Genomic DNA, 20308 nt, shown 5'->3' on the forward strand with positions numbered 1-20308 from the left:
ATCCAAAGGTGGTGCTATCGATGTCGGACAGCACTCAACACCAGCTGGTGTTACCACCTCCAAAGAAAATGATGACCTGCCAATCACGCTGGCTGTTGCGGGTAAAGAGGTGGCAGGTCTGCGCCCCAAAACAGGTGTGACTGCTGTCCCCCCAGTCACAGAGGATGAAGAGGCCGTGGATGCACAAGATATGGCAGACGGTGGTTGGCCCGGCCGGCTAGGCCGCATTGTAGCACACTGAGCTTCCCACTGCAACTTATGCTTCATGTCCATGTGCCGGTTCATGCATGAAGTACTCAAACTATGTATTTTTTGGCCTCTACTTAGCTTTTGCTGATAAATGTTACAGATAACACGAGTTGGGTTATCTTTATCGATCTGAAAAAATGCCCAGGCTATGCAAGGCTTAGCACCCATGCGACCTGAAGAGCCACCACGACTTGTGGTGAGAGGCAGAGTTGTGTTTGAGGATGCAGTTGTTGACGTGCTTCCAGTACTACGTCTCTGTCCAGGAAGGCGCAACCTGACCTCGTCGTCACTAGCATCTTCCTCCACCTCCTCTGCTGACCTCATCTCTTGGCTGACTGTGGGTTGACAGTAAGTGGGATCTCCAACCTCATCATCATTACCCTGTGTGTTATCACACCAGTCGTCCTCAGAGCCAACCTGTTCCTGCCCTGACAAAAAACTAAAGTTGTCTTCCTCATTGTCTCCACCAACAGGAGGTACAGTTTGGGAACGAGGGTCTACATTATGGTCAGAACCAGCTGTGATCATCTGATTGCTTGTGTTACACATAGCAGAGCTCATCTGCTATGAGTGCTGACCACAGATCGGAAATTACAACCTCTGGGGTCTCCAATAGACCCGAGGTTGTCTTGCCAACCCATCGGCGCCCCGCGATCATGTGATGGCTTAAGACTAGAGATGAGCGTTGTTCTACTCGAACTGTTCGCCAATCTCAAATTCGAGCTGTTTTGGGCGGTGTTCGAGCCGGTCGGCGAACACGAACAATTTGAGAAAAATTCGGCTGTTCGAGGTTATGTTCGATAACTGTTCGTGCACCAAAATCATAACTGGATTTTTTCTCAGTAATGATGAAAATTAATGTTAATACGCAGTTTGAGTGTACAGCGGGGCGGGGGGAGGGGCAGGGGATGGATCTCTGCAGAAACAATGAAGATCTCCATTTTTTTTTCTCTTTCCCGCATTTGCAGTGGGGAGGTGCAATCTGTCAGCCTATCAGCAGCGCACACACGGAGCGAAGTGCTTTTTTTCACACAAGCAAGGCATGTGTGATTGGCAGTGTATGTCACATGTCCTTGCCCTATAAGACCAAGCCATTTTCCCCGTCGCCACCATTTTCTCACTGCTGCAGCTGCGTGTTAGACGGCACCGCTGTTGCTGTGTGCGCTATACCTTGTTAATTTCAAGCCAATTTTCGCACAAATATACAGATAGCTTGGGAGTAGGGAATAGTTGTGATTGCAGTCCTTTTAAGGACTAGGTTACAGCATTTCCTACGACTTTTATCAAGCAGGTCTGTGCTCTTAAATAGATAGATTGTGGGAGTAAAGACTAATTGTAATTGGAGTCCTTTTCAGGACTAGGCTGCATCAGTTCCTATCAGTTTTTGCCAGGCAGGTCTGTGCCAGTGCTGTGCAAGTTTTTTTCACAGCATTTGGCTGAATCTAGCAAAGCTAATCCTTTTTGGCCTATTGCAGAGTGTGTTAGTCAGTGGAGTAGCCTATCTGTGTTGCAAGATATACCACCTGTGTATAGAATACCAATTTTTTTACTGCACCTAGTGAAGTAAAATCTTTTGGGCATAGCATCATTCTATTAGTCCATCTATACTGACCTCCATCAGGTTGCAAATTAAAAATAATTTTTTTCTGCATCTAGCTCTGAAAAAATATTTGGGCTTCTAGCAGTGTGTGGGACTTGGTCTATTAGTCCATCTATACTGACCTCCATCAGGTTGCAAATTGAATAAAAAAATTTTCTGCATCTAGCTCTGAAAAAATATTTGGGCTTCTAGCAGTGTGTGGGACTTGGTCTATTAGTCCATCTATACTGACCTCCATCAGGTTGCAAATTAAAAATAATTTTTTTCTTCATTTAGCTCTGAAAAAATATTTGGGCTTCTAGCAGTGTGTGGGACTTGTTCTATTAGTCCTTCTATACTGACCTCCAGCAGGTTGCAAATTGAATATAATTTTTTTCTGCATCTAGCTCTGAAAAAATATTTGGGCTTCTAGCAGTGTGTGGGACTTGGTCTATTAGTCCATCTATACTGACCTCCATCAGGTTGCAAATTAAAAATAATTTTTTTCTTCATTTATCTCTGAAAAAATATTTGGGCTTCTAGCAGCGTGTGGGACTTGTTCTATTAGTCCATCTATACTGACCTCCATCAGGTTGCAAATTAAAAATAATTTTTTTCTGCATCTAGCTCTGAAAAAATATTTGGGCTTCTAGCAGTGTGTGGGACTTGGTCTATTAGTCCATCTATACTGACCTCCATCAGGTTGCAAATTAAAAATAATTTTTTTCTTCATTTAGCTCTGAAAAAATATTTGGGCTTCTAGCAGTGTGTGGGCCTTGTTCTATTAGTCCTTCTATACTGACCTCCAGCAGGTTGCAAATTGAATATAATTTTTTTCTGCATCTAGCTCTGAAAAAATATTTGGGCTTCTAGCGGTGTGTGGGACTTGGTCTATTAGTCCATCTATACTGACCTCCATCAGGTTGCAAATTAAAAATAATTTTTTTCTGTATCTAGCTCTGAAAAAATATTTGGGCTTCTAGCAGTGTGTGGGACTTGGTCTATTAGTCCATCTATACTGACCTCCATCAGGTTGCAAATTGAATAAAAAATTTTTCTGCATCTAGCTCTGAAAAAATATTTGGGCTTCTAGCGGTGTGTGGGACTTGGTCTATTAGTCCATCTATACTGACCTCCATCAGGTTGCAAATTAAAAATAATTTTTTTCTGCATCTAACCCAGCCAATAGTTTTGGCCTAATACCACAGTTTGGCCACTCAGCTCTGCTCGGTTACCATCCATTGTTTTTTTGTGCAAACAACTCCAGAGTTGTGAATTAGTTAACCACCAAAATGAGTGGAAAAAGGCCTGCTGCTGGTGGAAAGGGGAATAGGCGTGTTGGGAAGGGGAAAAAAGGTTGTGTCCGTGGGGTAGGTGCAGAAGAAAGACCATCTTCCAGCCAAACTAAAATGTCTACTTCTTTTAGCGGACAATGTGATAAGATCCCTTTCTTACGGCCACGCCAATCGCTACAAATTCCAGATGAGGCACAAAAACAACAGGTGCTTCAACGGATATCAAGTGCTCCTTTAAGTGGGCTCTCCTCCACATCAACTTCAACATCACAAATACTCCAGTCCTCAAAGGTGTCACCCAAATCGCACTTGCTTCCTCACAGCTCCCAAATCTCCAGCTGCCCGTCTGAGTATGAGGTAGAACAGATGGTTGAGTCTGCAGAGCTGTTTACTCATACTATAGCCTGGGAATCAGAGGTCGACTCCAGCGCTTCTGTGAATCCAGACGAGGAAATGATCTGCACTGATGCCCAGAATCTTTATGAGTCGGATCCAGGACCAGACGCAGAAGGTTCTGACCATAATGTAGACCCTCATTCCCAAACTGTAACTCCTGTTGGTGGAGACAATGAGGAAGACGATGATAAGACTCAAATACCTGATTGGAGCGACAACTTTAGTTTTTTGTCAGGGCAGGAACAGGTTGGCTCTGAGGACGACGGGTGTGATAACGCACAGGGTGATGATGATGAGGTCGGAGATCCCACTTACTGTCAACCCACAGTCAGCCAAGAGATGAGGTCAGCAGAGGAGGTGGAGGAAGATGCTAGTGACGACGAGGTCAGGTTGCGCCTTCCTGGACAGAGACGTAGTACTGGAAGCACGTCAACAACTGCATCCTCAAACACAACTCTGCCTCTCACCACAAGTCGTGGTGGCTCTTCAGGTCGCATGGGTGCTAAGCCTTGCATAGCCTGGGCATTTTTTCAGATCGATAAAGATGACCCAACTCGTGTTATCTGTAACATTTGTCAGCAAAAGCTAAGTAGAGGCCAAAAAATACATAGTTTGAGTACTTCATGCATGAACCGGCACATGGACATGAAGCATAAGTTGCAGTGGGAAGCTCAGTGTGCTACAATGCGGCCTAGCCGGCCGGGCCAACCACCGTCTGCCATATCTTGTGCATCCGCGGCCTCTTCATCCTCTGTGACTGGGGGGACAGCAGTCACACCTGTTTTGGGGCGCAGACCTGCCACCTCTTTACCCGCAACAGCCAGCGTGATTGGCAGGTCATCATTTTCTTTGGAGGTGGTAACACCAGCTGGTGTTGAGCGCTGTCCGACATCGATAGCACCACCTTTGGATCAAGGCAACCTAACATGTCCGCCTGCATCTTCCTCACAGACCGGAAGTTTGCCGGGGAAACCCTTATCAACCCCGTCTAAGCACAATAGCCAGCCCTCGATCCCTCAGATGTGGACAAGTAAAAGACCATTTCCTCCTAGCCATGAGAAAGCTAAGAGGTTGAATTTCACCATCTGCAAGCTCTTGGCTACAGAAATGCTGCCTTTCCGCCTGGTGGACACAGAGGATTTTCGAGACCTTATGTCCGTCGCAGTGCCCCAGTACCAGATGCCCAGTCGGCACTACTTCTCAAAGAAAGGTGTGCCTGCGCTCCACCAGCATGTCGCACACAACATCACCGCTTCTTTGAGAAACTCTGTGTGTGACAGGGTGCATTTCACCACAGACACTTGGACGAGTAGGCATGGACAGGGGCGTTACATGTCGCTGACTGGGCACTGGGTAACTATGGTGACAGCAGGACAAGGGGCTGCTGTCCAAGTCTTGCCGTCCCCACGAGTTGTGCGTCAATCCTCTTTATGTCAAAGTTCCTCCACTGCTTCTGCCTCCTCAACCTCCTCTCGGTCTTCCACCTGCACCCAAAGCCTGTCTGGTCATGCCACAAGCTTTCTAACTGCGCAGAAGGGATCCTGCACACCTCCTTACTATGCTGGCAGTAGGGCTCAACGTCATCAGGCGGTTTTTACATTGAAATGTCTGGGAAATGTGAGTCACACAGCTGAGGAGTTGTGGTCAGCTCTGGAGAACCAATTTCATGAATGGTTGTCTCCACTGGACCTGAAACCAGGGAAGGCCGTGTGCGACAATGCTGCAAACCTGGGTGCGGCCCTTCGCCGGGGCAATGTCACACACGTGCCTTGTATGGCTCACGTGTTGAACCTGGTTGTCCAGCAATTTTTAGCCCACTATCCCAGACTAGATGGCCTTCTGCAGAGGGCACGGTCGCTGTGTGCTCACTTCCGCCGTTCGCATCCCGCAGCTCAGCGACTTACATCTCTACAGAAGTCGTTGGGCCTGCCACTTCACCGGCTAAAATGCGATGTGCCTACCTGGTGGAATTCAACTCTGCACATGTTGCAGCGACTGTGGCAGCACCGACAAGCCCTGGTGCAATACGTTCTGACGTATAGCCTGGGCCAACGAGATTCAGAGGTGGGGCAAATCACGCTGGAGGAGTGGTCTCAGATCAGGGACCTATGCACCCTTCTGCACAGTTTTGAAATGGCGACGAAGATGTTTAGTGCTGACGATGCCATTATCAGCATGACTATTCCGGTGATTTACATGCTGGAGCACATGTTAAACAGAATTCGGAGTCAGGTGGTGGCACAAGAGGAGGTGGAGGAAGTAGAGGAGGAGGAGTTGTATGCGGAAGGGCTAACATCTGCAAGGTCCAGACGGTCGGCAGCACCAAGGCGGCAGGCATGTGAGGGTGGGGGAGATGATTTTACCAGGGCGCATGGTAGCAGCCAAACTAGTGAGGAAGGTGCAGGAGCCCAGGAAGAAGTGGAGGACGAACTGATGGAAGACTCATCAGATGAGGGAGACCTTGATCACATTTCTGTTGTGCGAGGTTGGGGGGAGAGGACAGAGGAAGGAAGCATGATTGCTACCTCGCCACCAACACAACAGGGACTTGGTGCTCCTGGATGCGCAACACACATGAGTGCCTTCTTGCTGCACTACCTGCAACATGACCCTCGAATTGTGAGAATTAGAAATAATCCTGACTACTGGGTTGCCACACTGTTAGATCCCCGGTACAAAAGTAAATTTGCAGAAATTATTCCTGCCATAGAAAGGGATGCACGCATGCAGGAGTATCAGCAGAGACTGTTGCAGAATCTTACATGTGCTTTTCCACAAAATACCAGTGGTGCACGTAGTGAATCTCACAGTTCCAACTTGCCAACCGTGGGACCGTCAAGTGTTCAGCACTCAAACCGTAACAGAACCACAGTATCTGCTGGTAACATCAATTTTGCGGAATCATTTCACCACTTTTTTAGCCCATCCTTTGCAAGGCCACAGGAGACAAGAAGTCTGACACATAGTCAACGCCTAGAGACGATGGTACAGGAGTATCTCCAAGTAAACATTGAAGCCACGACTGTGTCACTGGACCCTTGCTCTTTTTGGGCTTCCAATCTGGATAAATGGCCGGAGCTAGCCACTTACGCCTTGGAGATCTTGTCATGCCCCGCAGCCAGCGTTCTGTCTGAACGTGTGTTCAGCGCTGCTGGTGGTGTGCTGACAGATAAGCGCACGCGGCTCTCCACTGATAATGTAGACAGACTCACGTTCATAAAGATGAACAAATCATGGATCCGAAACGACTTTTCTACCCCTGTGTCATCCTGGGGAGAGTAAAAGCTTGATGATTGGTTAAAATCACCCTACCAACCGTTTTAAGCTTTCAAATTACTAATCATGTTTATCTGTATCTTGACTGGAAAATAATTTGGGCTTTGTAGCAGTGTGCAGCACTGATCCTATTAGGCCATCTATAATAAGCTTCACCAGATTTAAAATTAAAAATAATTTTTAGCTGCATCTAGCCCGGAAAATAATTTTGGGGCTCCGAGATGCGCAAGACACATAAGTGCCTTCTTGCTGCACTACCTGCAGCATGACCCTCATATTGTCAGAATTCGAAGTAATCATGACTACTGGGTTGCCACACTCTTAGATCCCCCAAACTTTTCGATCAACCTTTTCATTTTAATAAAGACCAAAAAAATGGTCATTTTTGAAATTATAAGCATTAGCAGGTTGTTAGAAACTGAAATCAAACAGTTTTCAACTCAAAACTTTATTCTAGGTGATGTTACATTTTCACATAGGACCCCTTGTTCGAAAGGAGCTTCTGAACTCTCTCGTCCATTGAATTTGTCAGGTTTTGGATGGTTTCTGCTTCAATTGTTTTGCATGAGGACAGAATACCCTCCCAGAGCTGTTGCTTAGATGTGAACTGCCTCCCGCCATCATAGACACTCCTTTTAATGATGCTCCAAAGGTTCTGAATGGGGTAGAGGTCAGGGGAGCATGGGGGTCACACCATAAGTTTGTCCCCTTTTATGCCCATATCAGCCAGAGATGCAGATGTTTTATGTGCAGCATGAGATGGTGCATTATCATGCAGAAAAATGATCTTGCTGTGAAATACACGGTTCTTCTTCTTGAACCATGGCAGGAAGTGCTGTTTGAGAAAATCCACATACATTATGGAGTTCATCTTTAGCGCCTTCAGGGATCCTAAAGGGGCCGACAATCTCTCTCCCCATGATTCCAGCCCAAAACATTACTCCACCTCCTCCTTGTTGGCGCTGTAGCCGTGTTTGCGTGGGGTGTCCATCAACCAGCCATCCTCCACTCCATTCATCTGGACCATCGAGCGCTGCACGGCACTCATCCGTGAACAAAACAGTTTTGAAATCAGTCTTCATGTAATGCTTGGCCCACTGGAGCCGTTTCTGCTTGTGTGAAGTGGATAGAGGAGGTCGACAGGATGGCGTATGCACAGCTGCAAACCTCTGAAGGACCCTGCATCTTGTTGTTCGGGGGACGTTGGAGGCACAAGCAGCTTCAAAAACTTGTCTGCTGCTATGACAAGGCTTTTTTGCCGCTGCTCTTTCAACCTGACGTAATTGCCTGTAGGAAAGAGTCCTCAATTTGCCCTTATCAGCACGCACACGTGTGTACTGTGAATCAGCTACATACTTCTTGATTGCCAAGACACTTCATCCTGATCATCGCACAATGTTGATTGTAGTCATGCCTTGACCTAAACACTCCACAATTTGTTGCTTCTCAGCAGCCGACACATCCTTTTTCTTTCCCATTTTGGCAGAAAATGTAGGCTGCTTAATAATGTGAGAGAGCCTTCTTAAGTAGTCTTGCCTTTCATTGGACACACCTGCCAAACTAATTAGCACAGGTGTCTGCAATTGCTTACAGTGATATAAAGAGCCCTGACACACATCACCATCAATGAGTTTAACTGACAAACAAACAAATTCTTCCCTTATCACTCCTAAACACTTTTTGCATAATAATTTGGAACGCGGTGTACATGTGCTTTTCCACAAAACACCAGTGGTTCACGTAGTGAATCTTACAGTTCTAACTTGCCAACCGTGGTCTGTATGGAATTGTTTAATAAAGGGCCCAAAATTAAGATAACATAGATGGGAGAGGTCTCTATGAATAGGAATTCCTAAGTATTTGATACCCTGTGAGGGCCAGGCAAAGGGAAAGTTGGACTGGATGGAATCCTATATGGATTTAGGGAGGGAGACATCGAGGGCCTCAGACTTCGCTGCATTGATTTTAAAATTTTACCATGTAACAAAGTGATCTATTTCAGCCATAACAGCAGGGATGGATATATGTGATTGAGTGATATATACTAGGACATCATCAGCAAATAGAGAGCACTTGTACTCGGTGCCTCCCACCTCAATCCACCTAATATTGGGGTTATGGCGAATTGATGAGAGCAGGTGCTCCGTCACTAGGATGTATAAGAGAGGGGACAGAGGACATCCCTGCCTTGTCCCATTGGTGATTGTGAAAGGTGATGAAAATGTTCTGACGCACCCCCTGGGCCTTGGGACACCCGGAGCCGGACCCTTTTTGGTGGATGCTGGTGGTTGTAGTCTTCGTGGCGGCGATCCGGTTCCGTGGCTCAGGGCGGTCAAACCAGTGGCGGAACTATTTATGTGGTTTTGATGTTTAAATGTCCGACTATGCCACCCGTGGATTGCGGTCAGAGTGAACCGCCGCTACAGGGCAGACCGCTAAGGCTGGTGTTGTGGGTGCAGCAGAGCGTAGCATAACTCCCCACGGGAGGAGTATAGCCTCAGGGCAGTGTATGCGGAGGATGGGGGTGATGGTGCAGGGCAGCAGCAGTAACGACACAGAGTCAGTGATGCAGTTCAGGGCCTTTACTCACAGTTCTTATTATCCAGACCACGTCTGCAGGTAACGGCTGCCCACGTCGTACTGTGCTCACCAGGTGAGGGGCTCAGACAACTCCCAGATAACTTTGGAGCGCTTCACAGGACCCCCTTTGTGTGTCCTTTGTCTGGCCTTTCTTACCAACACTTCTGTCCGGCTGCCTCGGGCCTCCTCTTGGTAAACTTGGCGCCAGTTTCCCTGACCCTATGTGGTGCCTTCCTAGCGGGTGGAGCAAGGGGCTGCGCCACATAAAATGTCAGAGCCTCCGGTTTCTAGCTGAGGGTCGTTTCCTGCCTCCACTAGTTTGGGGACCGGTCTCCCCCTTTGGCCTGACCCCTCCACGCAGGTGGATTCGGGCGTGCGGTGGCGACTCGCCCGTCCGCACCCCTGGGATCCCTTCATTCCTCGTTCCTGGAGCTTTCTCCGCTCCTCTTCCTTCCTTCTCCCTCTTGCAGGCCTGGGCCTCTGTTACTAGGCCCGCCTCCGGAGCAGAGCTCATGCAGAGCCCCTGCTCCCTGCCACTTCTGCTCAGACTTCTCTGCACTGAACTAAGATGGTGCCCACCTTTTATACTCCCTTCTCAATGCACCCAGGAACTGCTTCCTCCCTGCTCCTGCACTGCAGGGTTCCCCTTCCTCAGTGTTCCCTCCCCCCACTCCAGCCAGGGACAGGGACTGTCGTGCCCATCTCAGGGGCATATTGGTCGCCCTGCCCCACGGCAATGTGGTGTAATGCATGCAGGTGTCGGGTCCTGATCCACACTCCATCCTTATCTGAGAGTGAGATATCACACCTCTGGGTGAGGTGCAATACGTCTGTAGCAACCGAGCCCTCGGTGCTACAGTTCCATTTATCTTCAGCCTAGGTGACGTATTGTGATACAGGGCCGTGATTTTGGCTATAAAAGGGTCCCCTAGACCCCTACCCCAAGCTTTTTAAGAGAATCATATATGGCGTGCCAGGAGACTCTATGGAATGCTTTCTCAGCATCCAACGAGAGTATCTACTTACAAATTTTTAACTGCATCTAGCCCAGGAAATACTTTGTGCCTAGTAGCAGTGTCTGCTAGTCAGCGGATTATCCCGGCTGTTAAGCAAGCTACACCACCTGTAGTTTGGACACTTAATTTTTTCAAAGGAAATGCTTCGGGACCACGGGATACTCAGTGAAGAGCATCAGGAGGCACCCCAAGGCATAGGGGCTGGGACTGGCAGTAGGATGCCTTGCGGTGGACAGCCGAGCTCGATCTTTATAAAAGCTTTTTAACTGCAGCAGCTTTAGTGGACGCTACTGGAGCTGCAATTACTGCTGGCATGAGACTTGCCCTCCAATAGATCCTTGTAAATGGATTTAAAGTGTATTCATTCAAATTAGAGAGACAATTTAAATTAAAAAGCTTAGAGCTGCCTCCACCAGAGGGGGGCTCGCTCGACCCACCAGCGGACAGGCACCAGTATTGGGAGAGGGGGGCTGGCCGTCAGGGTTCACCGCGGCTCTGGCACAAACCCGGCGACACGGAGGTGGCACGGGCAGGAGCGGACTGAACTTGTCGGCTTCTCACTTTTTGGATTTTAGAAGGGCATGACATGCCTATATCTGTGTCTCCCCCTCCTTTTACTCCTCCACCTCTTTTCTTTTCGCATGACTATATGTACTTGTCACTTTTCCATGTGTTAGTTGTGTCTTCTGAGCAGTTTGTCAGCTTTTGGACACCTTTGAAGGTGTTTTCTATGTGTTTCTATGTGTTTTTGTTTGCCTGCCATTGGTTTTAACGGTGTTCGAAGGTGTTCGACGAACAGTTCGACGAACAGTTCGGCGAACACACGGGTGTTCGACGAACCGAACCGAACTCGAACACTACGGGGGTGGCTCAACACTACTTAAGACCCTCATAAAATCCTCCAATCGGCGCCCCGCATGATGGGTGGGTCTTATGATATGCTTCCAGCGAGGAGATTGACAGTGACATTTAACATGTTAAGGCTATGTACCCACGATACAGAAATGAAGCGGAACATTTCCGCTTCATTTCTGCATGTCCTTGCCCGGAAAAACGCGTGCGGAATTTGACACGCGTTTTTCGCGCGTTTTTGAAGCGTTTTGGACATACGGAATTGCCTTGCGTTTTTTAAAGCATTGAGAAGGCAATTCCGCATGCGTAAACGCACAAATAATGAACATGCTGTGGATTTTTCCGCACATCAAAACAAAGCAATAGCTTCCAGAGTAACGCAAGCACAAAATGAACAGAGTTCAAACAATCATACTAAAACCTATGTCCATAGCAGAATTCATGGGTGGATAGAGGATGGTAACCCCACACGTTACTCTGGCAGCTGTTGCTCTGCACATGAGTATACTATTTGCATGCATGTTTTCAGCATTTTTTCTGACAGGCATATTATATTAAATTTCAATTGCCATTTATCTTCATAGTGTTTGTAGGGCCTCTGAATTAGTGGGCAACAGTATTGTTCTTGTTATATAACCTTTTCATGTGCAACTCTCCCATTAGTGGATTTGGCAACTTTTTTCATTGGCAACTTACCAGTATGTTTACATACATGCATTAGCACTTTAGAGGTCTTTTTGGAATGGTGTAGTTATATATATGTATTATTTATCATATACCTATGTGACTGTTCATTCTCCAATGTCCTTTTCAGCTGGGTGGTTTGGAGGTGTCTTAGCCTGATTTTGGGCAATTTGACATGTTGTTTGTGGGTTTTACTTGTTTTTAATTGTTTGTGTTGTGGCTCGCTTGTATAATAAAAATAAAAATATTTTTTGTATTGAGATCCCGTTATGTTGCATTACTTCTCTCTTTTTTGCACGTTTCTTTATGCAACAGGTTGATCTCTACTAAGTATATTACATCCAATGGTGCCCGCCTCGCTTTCTTTTTTTCTTTTTTGCTTGGTCATGTCTAATATTGGCGTGACCCCATGAATTTCGGGCTTAGAGCCACCTGATAATACAAAGCTTATTACCCAGCGAGCCACCACACCAGGGCCCTGGATGAGATGGGTACAGCGCCAGAAGATGGCGCTTCTATGAACGCGCCATTTTCTGGGGTGGCTGCGGACTGCAATTGGCAGCGGGGGGGGGGGCAGAAAGCTTGGGCCTCCCTGCGCTGCGGATTCCAGCCCCCAGCTGCCTAATTGTACCTGGCTGGACACAAAAATAGGGCGAAGCCCCACGTATTTTTTTTTCAATTATTTCATGAAATTCATGAAATAATAAAAAAAAAGGGCTTCCCTATATTGTTGTGTCCGGTAAGGTACAAATAAGCAGCTGGGGGTTGGGGGCAGCCCGTTCCTGGATGCTGTACCTGGTTGGCATACAAAAATATGGCGAAGCCCACATCAACATTTTTGGGAAAAATTAATTAAAAAATAAAAAAGCAGAGCGCTACCATCCAGCTTGTCATCCTTCAAGTAGAGGGGTTAATACAGATGCAATCACTAAATGTGTTTTTTTTTACATTTTTTAATGAATTTTTCACCAAAAATTTGACGTGGCCTTCGCCATATTTTTGTGTCCAGCCAGGTACACCAGGCAGGAACGGGCTGCCCTCAGCCCCAAGATGCCTATTTGTATCTGGCTGGAAACAAAAATACAGGGAAGCCCTTTATTTAATTATTTCATGAATTTCTTGAAATAATTAAAAAAAAATTGACGTGGGGCTTTTTACCGCCGGCTTTTAAACAATCATGCACCCATTTCAGACTTTTCCTCAGCCCCCAGACCGCTTTATAGGCTCCAGCGGACACTTACTCGGCTTACTCACATTTCCCATTGACTTACATTGTACTCGTTACTCTTAGCGAGTAATAACAAGGAAACTCGGAGAGTAACGTGTAGCCCGAGTACCGTACTATTCGGCGTGTACTGAATAGTAACGAGTATACTCGCTCATGCCTACATATACCATTTCTGCATAACTAAAATAAAATTTGTGATCATTGACTGCTAAAATTTTATTTAGCATCTCAGTTGAATATTGGAAATGTTAATTACACCATAATTTCTTCTGTTAAACTTAACTGAAGTGACTGAAGTATAACCTGATGGCTTTACAATCTTTATCATCTTCATTTAAAAGGTATAATTTGTATAAAGATTTTCAAAATTATTATTGCCTACAAGTCTACAGTTAGGATGTAATTATCGACTAAATGGTACTTAAATATTAACTCTTAGAATATTTGTGAACATGTTGAGCTAGAAATCCTATGAGAAAAATACATACTATTTTAAAGGGTACTTATCTTATTTTACATCTCTATTTTATGTTTTTCATTTCTAAATGGATAAAAAAAGTGTAAATGCCATTTATTAAAAAAATGCATAAAATGATTTCTGTACTACACTGTGTTTAATTACTAAAGTATGCGTTTTGTTTTAAATCATTTTTTGAGCCCTTTTTATTGCACCAATTAGTCTAATATTACACGTATACGTACGCAAATGAATACAGTAGCCTGTACACAAGCTTGCTTGTGTGAATAGATTCTACCTTAACTTCTAAAATATTTATAGCCAGAACTGTTTATCTCTTCCATAATAACTCTGCTTTTCATCACCTGTCTTACCTATTGCATTTTTTGTGTGTCTTATTGTGTATAAATATGTGACTCTTCAGATTTTGTGGTATACTATGCCTGATGAAGAGACCTGAGTAGTCTCGAAAGCTTGCAATTTGTTATCATCTTTTCAGTTAGCCATTAAAAGGTATCAACCACTGAGGACTCTCAAATCTAAATATTTTTAGATTCTACCTACAATTTGTGGTCCACTTCTATTTTGTAAAGGCACGTGGCCTTTTTTTCACCTTTAAAGAAGCACTCCCATCAAAAATGTTGCCCTCCTACAATATTGCAGTCATCATATTATATGTTACTCTCTACTTTGCTCATTTTTCCCTTCTACCCATTTAATTCTTCTATGATACCCCTCAATATAAAACAGACAAGCTGAATCTACCCTTTTTTTACCCTACATGAGTAATCACTGCAAAAGACGCTTGGTCAGGAAATGAAGAGGAAGAGGGGGATGACTCTTTCAGGGAAAAGAGACTTCCTGTTTCTATATAGAGCAGAGAAAAGTGAAGAATTAACTGGGTAGAAAGGCAAATGAGCAATTATAAGTACACTGTGTCATGTAATATGATTAGGGAAGAGCAGACTGTGGAAGTTCAGGTTCTGGTACCCAACCAGAACTTTATTCCAAAGTTCGGGTACCAGAAGTTGACCCGAACTGGACCCTGACCATCATATAAGCCAATGGTGATCTGAACTTTGGTGCTCCAAAATTAACAAGTTTAAATAAATAAATGAAAAAAATGACATGGGGTCCCCCCATTTTTGGAAACCTGCCCAGGTAAATCAGACAGCTGCAGGCTTATATTATCAGGCTGGGAAGGTCCTTGGTTATTGGGCATGTTCCAGCCTAAAAATACAAGCCCTCAGCCGCCCCAGAATTGGCACATCAATTGATGTGTCAATTCTGGCGCTTTGCCAAGCTCTTTCTGATTGCCCTGGTAGCAATTGGGGTAATAGTAGTTGGGGTTGATGACAGTTGTGATTTGTCAAAAATCACAGCTGCCATCAACCCCTGGGGTTAGTAATGGAGAGGTGTCTATCAGAGGCCCCCATTACTACCTAATTAAAAATAAAAACACACACGAAAAAAAATTCCCACAAAGCTCCACCGATGTAGTCCATGTTCCAAGATTTCTCCGGGGTCTCTAAATAGCAGTAAAGTAATGCTATTCACAGACGTCGGGTGCTGACTTTAGCTCTCATCAGAGCCACTGGATCAATGCTTTTATCAATGAGAGCCAGCAGCTCTGCTGAGAGTTGTTGTCACTACCTGGTGCCTGTAAAAAGCATTACTTTACTGCTATTCACATTCACCAGCGACATAAAGAAACATGGATTACTTCTTAGGACCAACACTTTTTGTAATAAATTGGTTAATGAGGGAAGTATGGGGGAGTCTTTATTAAAATAAAGTTTTTCTGTGTGTGTTTTTATCAAATAAAGTGTTTTTTCTGTGCGTGTGTGTTTTATTTTTAATTACTGGGTTAGTAATTGGAGTGTCTGACAGACATCTTTCCTTTGCTAACCACAGAGGCTGATGGCAGCTGACTTCAACCCCAAAAAGTATTACCTCAATTGCCAACGCACCAGGGCAATCGGGAAGAGCCGGGCAAAGTGTCAGAATTGGTGCATCAATTGATATGTCAATTTTGGGGAGGCTGCGAGCTTGTATTTTTTGGGTGGGATGAGCCCAATAACCAGGGACCTTTCCAGCCTGATAATTTAATCTGGCAGCTGTTTGATTTATCTGCGCTGGATATCAAAAATGGGGGGGACCCCACTTTGTTTTTTTCATGTATTTATTTATTAACAAGTTTAACAAAATAAATAAATGAAAAAAACGATGTAGCCTTTCCTATTTTTAATAACCAGCCAAGGGAAAGCAGACAGTTGGGAGCCGATCTTATTATGCTTGGAAAGGAAAAATATCCATGGACCTTCCAAGCCTATAAATATCAGCCCACAGATGTCTGCTTTGCTTTAGCTTATTAGTAAAAATGGAGGTACCCTAAATGGGGGGACTATAAAAAAAGGATGTGGGGTCCCATTCACATTTTTAATAACCAGCTAAGGCAGTTCAGACATCGGGCATCCATTAGATGCGCCAATTCTGGTGCTTAGCCTCGGCTCTTCCTAAATACCCTGCTGCTGTGGCAATCAGGGTAATGGGATTGTGGGTTGATGTCAGCTGTGTAATCTCTGCTGACATCAAGCCCACAGGTTAGTAATGAAGAGGCATCTATCAGACACCCGCATTACTAACCCAGTAAGTAAAAAGAGTAAAAACACACAGAAACAAATCTTTATTTGAAATAACACATGCACAAAAAAAACCTTTATTTAATAAAACCCAATAATTTCCCTCTTTCACCCATTTATTAAAAAATGTACAGTCCACATAGAGGTCCCATGACAATCTCGTGTACAGATAAATGGAAGGTACAACAACAATATAGAATTACCAGTGCCAATAGTAGTATTGAGGGTGGAGATAACATGTGACACAGTAAATAGGAACAGAGAGTTGTATTGTATATACCGAATTGCCTAGGAGAGTATGCTTGTGTTAGGCGTCGGGCGGTTGCTGGACCTGAAATTGGGTCAGAATCATCTGTGGTCTCCTATTCCAATTCAGCCAGGGCAGATTCTGCTTAGCATCACCATCAGTCCCAACGCCTAGCCAGTGCACGAGAAGTACAGGCTGTCTCTTGAGTCCTTGTTCCTAGTAGTGTTAAGCATAGGTTGTGGAGGGGAACAAGGGCTGCTACAGCCTAAGTCCAGGATGCACTGCACTGAGCATGCCCGTGACATGGCGGACCGTGATTGGTGCTTTGGTGTCAGCTGATCCGGTGACCTGGCAGCGCCTGATTGACCGCGGGTGACGTCATCACAAGTGCGACCAATAATGCGACAGTGGGCAGGGCTTAGTCTTTAAATAGTCTGCCCACAAGAGTGGCTGTGCGCTCTGATCATTGAGCTAAGGTTGTGTTCATGTGTGGACGCTTGTCTGATTGAGCTCCATGTGCTCTCTTGCTGCTCTAGCTTCGGACAGGCAGGTTTAGCTGGGGACAGGCAGTCTTAGCTGGAGGGAGGCAGGTAGTTCCGTTTGACAGTCTGGCTCCGACAAGGGGGTCGCTATACACCCCGAGCAGACTGCGGACTCCGTATTCCTGGCACAGCCTGTTAGCCCCATGGAGAGTTACTCCGCAGTCCGGTCGCACACCGGCTGGGAGCACGTATATGCCGGCGTGAGTCACACACACGTGCTAGCGCCTTCTGTGTAGCCTCTGTGCAGTTAACAGGGCTACGGCTACATTATTTGTCGCACATCTCTCGTGCAGTTAACAGAGATAGTGCGAATCCCTCTTCCCGTCCCGGTGTGCAGTAACACTGGAAGGATTTATATATCAGTTGGTTGTTTTACCTTCTTACCCGGAAGGTGTTCGGCCGCAGTCTTCCAGGCTGCATCGCGGACTCCGGGTTCGGTTGCTTTCCATTATTAATAAAGTTGTTTGCAACCGTCCCCTTAACAGCTTGGTTCAGGATAATAGCGCCAAGATAAACATGTGGCATCCACAGCAGTGTAAAATGATAAGGCACTAGATGCAAACAGTGGCTGTATGATTTTACAGTCCCTATTGAGATTGTTTGTAGTAAGGGATTGCAGTTCAAATATCCAAAAGGTCTCTCGGTGTTTTAATAACTGAAGATGGGCACCACCCTGACGGGGGTTCAGTCACTTGATATTTCAAATTCCATAAAAGAATGTCCACCAGAATTGAAATGGTGTGGTATTGGCAAGAATAGATTTTTGCATTGCATTGTGGAATTATGCTTGGAAATGTTCTCTCTTAAATGTTGTGTGGTTTCTTCAGCATATAAGAGACCATATGGGTATTTGACAAGCTAAATCACATAAGCAGAGCAACACATGTAAAAATCTTTAAACTGGTACTGCTTTCCTGTACAGGGGTGATGGATCTTATCATCCCTAAGTACATTATTGCATTGGTTGCATGGAGACAGGGAAAATTCCCATGTTTGGGTGTGGTTAGAAAGTTTTGGTGAGGGACGTTCCGAGAGGGGCCAATATCTTCTCTCACCAATTTCTCCCTTAGATTGGAAGATTGTCTGAAGCATGAAAGAAAAGGAACTTGGAATTCTTTGATATTAGGGTAATCCGTTTGGAGAATATTCCAAAATTTGCATATTGTTCTGTGTAGTTTGTATATATATGGGTGAAAGGTGTGAACAAATGGTATATAATCAAGAATTTTATTACTCACAGATGGAGTGGCACTAAGGTACTGGTTAAGAATCCTGGGAGGATGACCAATATCCCTAAACTCCTCTCTCATCTCATCTAAGCGTTTAATCCCTCTTTGTTGTAATTGGGACGTAGTTAGCAATCTCTTCATGGGAACAGGGTAAGTAAAAGTATCATATAGTGAAAAAAAAAATGTAAATTAAAAATATAAAAAAAAATAATCAAAAACATAAAATATGCTGTACCCATAAATAAATATTATTATGAGAAAAAAAATAAAAGTATACATATTTGGTATCGCCGCACCATATTATTATGAGAAAAAAAATAAAAGTATACATATTTGGTATCGCCACACCCGGATTGACCTGACCTATAAAAATGTCTCACTAGTTAACCCCTTTAGTGAACACGGTAAAAAAAATTATAAAAAACGAAGCAAAAAACGATGCTTTATCATCATACCACCAAACAAAAAATGGAATAAAACGCGATCAAAAAGACAAATGTAAATAAAAATGGTACTGCTGAAAATGTTATCTTGTGCCGCAAAAAAAATAAGCTTCCATACAGCTCCATCAGCCGAAAAATAAAAAATTATAGCTCACAGAATAAAGATATACAAAAATATTTTTGCTATAAAATAGTTTTTATTGTGTAAAAGCACCAAAACATAAAAAAAGATATAAATGTAGTATCGCTGTAAATGTACTGACCAGAAGAATAATGCTGCCTTATCAATTTTACCACACGCAAAACGGCATAAAAAAACAAAAAAACAATTCCTGAATTGTTGGTTTTTGTTTATTCTGCCTCCCAAAAATCGCAATAGAAAGCTACCAAAAAATGTCACTTGCCCAATAAAAACGTCAACTTATCCCACAAAAAACAAGCTGTTACATGACTCTGTCGGCCGAAATATGGAAAAACTATAGCTCTCAAAATAAGGCGATGCAAAAACTAGTCTTTGCAAAAAAAAAAGAGTTTTTTAGTGTGTGACAGCAGTCAATCATAAAAACCCGATATGAATCTGGTATCGCTGTAATCGCACCAACACGAAGAATAAAGTCATCTAATCACTTATATCGCACGAGGAACGACGTAAAAAATAAACTCCAGGGTTATGGTTGTGCTTGGGTTAGGATTGTGTTAGGGTTAGGATTAGGATTGTGCTAGGGTTAGGATTGTGCTAGGGTTAGGGCTAGGATTGTGCTGGGGTTAAGATTAGGATTGTGCTAGGGTTAGGATTGTGCTAGGGTTAGGGTTGGGCTAGGATTAGGGTTGTGCTAGGGATAGGATTGTTCTAGGGTTAGGGTTAGGGTTGTGCTGGGGTTAGGGTTAAGGTGGTGCTAGGGTTAGGGTTATGCTAGGGTTAGGGTTGTGCTAGTGTTAGGGTTGTGTTAGGGTTAGGGTTATGCTAGGGTTAGGGTTGTGCTAGTGTTAGGGTTGTGCTAGGGTTAGGGCTAGGGTTAGATATGTGCTAAGGTTAGAGTTGTGCTAGGGTTAGGGTTGTGTTAGAGTTAGGGTTGTGCTAGGGTTAGGGTTGTGTTAGGGTTGTATTCGGGTTGGGGTTGTATTAGGGTTGGGGCTGGGGTTGTGTTGGGGTTGAGATTTTTTCAAAAGTAAAGAAAAAAAATGATGACGATATGTCGACCAGTGTTGAGGGCTAGTGCTCGCTACTTGAGTTTGCATCAGGTGCTCGGGTATGCACCAAGTATCGCGGGAGCCTGAGTGACATGCTTGAGTCTTCGCCCCATATGTTTCGCGGCTGTTATACAGCCAAAAAAACTTCGCAGAGTGTAGCGTCGGCGTCCTTGCCTCCTGCTAGGCAGGGACGCCGTTCCCCTCACCTCTCCGCTCCGTGCCCGGCGTCTTCCTCCCGCTCTGCTGGCAGCGCGCGCTGCTTCCCGGTCACTGTGCTTAGGGCGCACGCGCTCCCTCTCTCTTAAAGGGGCCGCGCGCGCTGTCCTAAGGAGTCCCCAGCCAATGGCCGGAGGACCTCACCATATATAAGGCACCTCCTCCAAAATGGAGGTGCCCGAGCAA

Source organism: Phyllobates terribilis, unplaced genomic scaffold, assembly GCF_046119375.1.
Source record: "Phyllobates terribilis strain yellow unplaced genomic scaffold, ASM4611937v1 Scaffold_1__5_contigs__length_1240528914, whole genome shotgun sequence".
In the NCBI taxonomy this organism is placed as follows: Eukaryota; Metazoa; Chordata; class Amphibia; order Anura; family Dendrobatidae; genus Phyllobates; species Phyllobates terribilis.